Raw genomic sequence first — 5,425 nt, 5'->3', positions numbered from 1 at the left:
GTGTGTACAAATAATCTCAAGACTGGGGAAATAACTTGTAATGCACCTAAAAAAGTGGAAAAAATAGATATTTGTGATTAGCCCAATGACTATCATAATTAGATTACTGAAAGATAAGTTGACCTCATAATTTCTCATTTTAATGCAAGTCCTCAAAATGTCATTATGGGTGGAAAATTTGGCACCCTCACTTGAAACTTGAAGTCCTCTCCCCCTTTTCCACAGTGATTTCATGGCATTGCTGTTTTATGCACTGCATGTGAGGGAATTTTTATGTACATCACAGGTTCTTTTAATTGTCTAGAAATAGCAACTGGTATAGGATTGACACTCACAGGCATGAATCACTGGTCAACACTCTGAATGTTTATTCAATTTAATAGCTAAAAAAGCTAATAAAAACATGTCATTTGTTGATCCTCTACTATGTTTCAATTCTTGTGCCCTAAGCTTACCAGAAAATCTACCCACTATGTGTTTATAAGAGAAATTCCAAGAAGATAAATAACACAGCTTTCATTTTACAGTTGAGGAAATTAGGGGTCAATAAGATGTAACAATTTACAGTGACATAATTACAGTGAAACATAGGAATGCTATGTTTCCAGGAGCCATGCCCCTTGCTTTTAGAACACAGTAAAGGTGTGAGCAGAACATCTCTGAATGAGTGATGCTTAGTCAAGAGTCTTCAAAGAAATGTAACCAATAGTTATCTGAGTTCAGGCTCTATCTATCTATCTATCTATCTATCTATCTATCTATCTATCTATCATCTATCTCTATCATCTGTCTATCTACCCGTCTAGCTAATAATTACCTGCTCACTAAGGAATTCACTCCATGGCATTCAAGAGAGCTGACCATATAATAGTGGCAACAAGCCAGTTTGTTGTCTGAATTGTGTGTGAGGTATCTAGACAGAGTTGATGTTAACGACATTGTCTGGCCTCTGAAGTCAGTAGGGCAGGCCAGCAGGATGCAAGCTTGGATGTAGTTTCCACATTTTGATATGAGGAAGAATTCCCTGTTTTCAAGACCTCAATATCTTTTTCTTAAACATTATTTCTTAGTTCAGTTTGTCTTTATTTTATATGTATGGGTGTTTTGCCTGTTTGTATGCCTGTGTACTTCATGCATGCATTGCCCATGGAGATCAGAAGATGATTTTAGATCTTTGGGAACTGGAGTTATAAACAGTTGTGAGCTGCCCTATGGGTACTGGGAATCTAACCTGGCTCTCCTTTCGAAGACAAGCCAGTGCATTAACTGCTGAACCATCTTTCCAGACCACTCTTAAGGCTGTTTGGTTTTTAATGCCTGTGTGCAATTAGAAGAAACCCACTATCTAATAGTTTGTGCATTGTTGTGACAGAAACTTCTAGGAGGAAAGATTTATTTTTGTTCTTGTTTCAGAGAATATTATTGCCCCATCATGGTCAGGGGGTATTATTATTCTCTCATGATCTGGAAGCAATATAGAGCTCACAGTGGCAGAAGCACACAGAAGAGGCTCCTCATATCACAATGAATCAGGAATTAAAGAAAGCAGCCAGAGCTAGATGCCAATTTATACACTGACCACTGAACTACATGCACCAGCTAGGCCCTACTTCCTGTATGGTCTGCAGCTTACCTGAACAGTGCCACAAGCCAGAGAACTCATGCTCAAACCACAAGTCTTTGAGAACAGATAAAAAGTATGATACCTGCCAACTTGTAGAAAGTAGTTTTTTTGTTTGATAATGGTCAATGAAGATGGCTATTCCTTCTAGAAAACAACCTTTACTTTTAAATTTTGGGCTAGCATTAACCAAACTACTGGTCTTCATAGCCTACCCAAGTTAACACATGGAATTGCTCATGAGACCTGGAGTATATTATAATTTTTATTTATTTTGTTTTGTGTTTTTGTGAAAGCAAAGTGGGTAATGCTGAGTTTTAGCTTGGTACCTCTAAGATTAAAAGGTCCATTAAGAAAAGAGCTTTTCTTTCCTTCCCTTTTATTTCACCTTCTCTTTCTTCTTTCTTCATTTTCTCAATGCTCATCATCCAAATTACTTCTGTCTTAGAGTATTATAGATCTTTCACTACTATCAGACTTGGTTTCCACCTCTCTGACCTCACCCTTCTCAAGCATGGTGTCTCATGAAAGTACCATAAACCAACCCTTTTGCTGAGAGTAACTTTAACACTCTGTGTATCTCCTTTTCTCTGTTTCTCCAAGTCTAACCTGTTCCATTGTAGCATTTAAAATAAATAAATATCTCGTTTGTAGAGTAGTTAGGCCTTTACTTTAGATACAGCCTTGCTCAGAATCCCAATGTGTGGGTCAAATATTCAGATCTGTTCTTCTGAAGACAGGGGAGAGAGGAGGATTCCATGCAGCCCAATTTACAACCTATTTGCCTCCCCAAGCTGCTATTCCATCAAAGAAGCAGTGGAGTGACACCGTAACACTAACATCCAACTATCCCCCAGGCTGACTTGCTAGTCTTAGAACATCTGCCCTACTGACACATCATGTCCCCTAAGCTGTCCCCCTGAGTGTGCCCCTGCAGGAGTGTGTCTCCTTTTGCTCTGTGAATCGCTTCTGGTTATTACCAGTGACTGCTTCAGAGCTTGTCGTAAACTACCCGATATGAGTCTGTTATGGAAGAATTTACAAGAGCTGCCCTGAAAACTCTACGCTTCGGATCAATGACTTTTCAAGTGGCTCAGTGCTACAACGGCTGTGTAACCAAGTGTCAAACAAACATAAGAAAACTCTACTTGCTACTGTTTGTTTACAGCACTCCTGGTTTTCCTTTACTAATAACACATTTCTTTCAAGAGTACCTCACAAGAAGATAATGTCAAAAGGGCTTGCAGCTACTCGTATAAAACCTGACAGTTTAGAATTCTTGTTTTAGGAAATAAAGGCTCCCATTAAGTACAACATTAGCCATTCCAAAACAACAAAACTATTCTGCTTCTCCCATTAAAAGTTCAAACAATAGTTTTGAAACACTTTTGAAAATATACAAGTCACTCACTCCTTGGAAAGCAGATTAATAAAATGTTGACTGCATGATGCCCTGGTAGGGATACTGTGTTCCTTTTATGAAGACCAAGCCAAGGTTTTCTGTATAGGCTACAAGCTATAAGAACTAAGCTCCATTCTTCTCTGTTATGCTAAACTTTATATACATTAGAATAGACAGTTTTTGGTTAGGACTTTGCTTATAATATGTTTTATCCCATATGAATTCTGTTTATTGCTCTTGACTTCACAGGAAAGAAAATATGAATATTCTTAACAAAAGCTATCTCAAAACCATGTGGTCTGGCAGAGCTTGGTTTGGCTGAGTACGTTTATGCCTGGATTCCTGTAGGTATTCAAGAATAATACCCACGGAAGCTATGTAATCACTAGTCATCTTAAGTTGATGTCTGGGCTGTCTGACATATTAAGCCCAGAAGAAGCACCATTGTCTCTCGAGGCAGAGGTTCTCAATCTGTGGGTCATGACTCCCATAGGGTTGAGTTGCCCTTTCACAGGGGTGGCACATTAGATAGCCTGCATATCATATATTTACATTATGATTCATAACAGCATCAAAATTACAGTTATAAAGTAGCAACAAAAATAATTTTATGGTTGGGGGGCTCACTGCAACATGAGAAACTGTATTAAAGGGTCAAAGCATTAGGAAGGTGGAGAAGCCCTGCTCTAGGAAGTCATGTGGTAGTGTCAGATCTCAACAGTGATGCTTGCAAGTGTGCCAGGGCCATTAGAAAGACACAACAAGGTCCAGATACTGTGTGACCAGGCCTGTGCTGTGAGGGCTTCACTGGGGGTTGTTAAGGAGTTAGATATATGAGAGCTCCCCTTTTCACAAGTGTCTATTTTCCTGGTCTTTTTCACAATATTACCAATTTATATCAAGGTTTTCATCAGGCTAACATACCACTCCATGAAGAGCATTAAGAATCTTGGTGCTTTACCCTAGCATACCTATAGATACATCTCTGATACAAGTGTAGAACCAGCCAGGCATGGTAAGGGTCTATACAAATGCTACAAAGGAAATAATGATGTGTTTTGTGAAAGTTGATTTCAACTGTCCCAACTTCATTGTCAGAGATTTTGCATGTCCATACGATTGTGTGGGGTATGTCCTCATTGTGCTTTGGGCTAGCGGCAGGTAGACTGATTGCAATCCATCCATTTCATCCACATGGCAATACTTGAGAGTATTGTTTGCAAATATGATGCAACCAATTCACAGAGTTTAAGAGCACAAGGGAATGTGTCTGAATTTGAAAACAGCCATCAGACAGAGCTCATGTACTATGTGCAACCCCGCCATCACCACATGTGGCCAACAACTTCATGGTGGATATTTAAAATGCTTTTGGTATCATTTGCAAACTCATTCATGTCTACTTTGCATCCAAAAGAAAGAAAGAAAGAAAGAAAGAAAGAGAGAGAGAGAGAGAGAGAGAGAGAGAGAGAGAGAGAGAGAAAGAAAGAAAGAAAGAAAGAAAGAAAGAAAGAAAGAAAGAAAGAAAGAAAGGGGGAAAAAAAGGACTTCACAGAAGTTCCCCCAACAAGCTGTGAAATCTATCTTAGACTCTCTCTATTCTTGATCTTCAAACACATTTTAAGGAACAGTGTATCACATGTAGCCAAATGCATTCAAAACAAGCAAGTGGGCCCCAGATATAGGGAGAGCATTGGTTTTCTCAGGGAGCTGTATGAAAACAAAATGTACCTTTCTGCTTTTTATTCAACAGCTGAGACCTAACTTATTTATGCACTGCACCCAGATAGCTATCTGGACTCATGGAAACAGCTTGTAAATCTGGGTGATAAGTGGTTTTTATTTAAATGTAAAAATGATACCTTTGTCCTCAGTCAGTTGACATGAGCAGGCATCTATGAAGGAAAAGCGCAGTGAGGACCTCAATGTGATTTCGCCACCTTGTGGCAGCTGACTAATTTTCAGCCTCTTTAGATCTAGGCTTTTTTGATGTTGTTGATGGTGTGTGAAACTCACTCCCAAGGCAAGGCTTTTTTAGTGTGAGCAGAGCCCCAAGAACCAGCTTCTTCCCATTCTGCAGCATGTCTTCCATTCACAGATTTTGTACAGCACATTAAGGGAACCATAGCTGCTGGCCATTGTGTTTCTGTCCACTCCACTCCCCCAGAAGGGTTAATGGCCAAAAGCACAAAGTAAAGCATGGAAGCATGAAGGAGTGCCGTGCAAACTTCAGCCAAAAGAAAGCCAACATCTATTTCAGGACACTGCAGAGCTGTCACACACTCAAATGTTACTTGCTGAGAAAATGTGTTACTACAAGCAAAAGCTCAAGCCACGGGTCAGTATTTCTATTGGGACTTTCCATCTGCCACCTGGGCAGCCTGCTGGCCACTGTGCTTTCC

This window comes from Cricetulus griseus (genome assembly GCF_003668045.3).
Source record: "Cricetulus griseus strain 17A/GY chromosome 1 unlocalized genomic scaffold, alternate assembly CriGri-PICRH-1.0 chr1_0, whole genome shotgun sequence".
In the NCBI taxonomy this organism is placed as follows: Eukaryota; Metazoa; Chordata; class Mammalia; order Rodentia; family Cricetidae; genus Cricetulus; species Cricetulus griseus.
Note: the sequence above shows the minus strand (reverse complement) of the source record.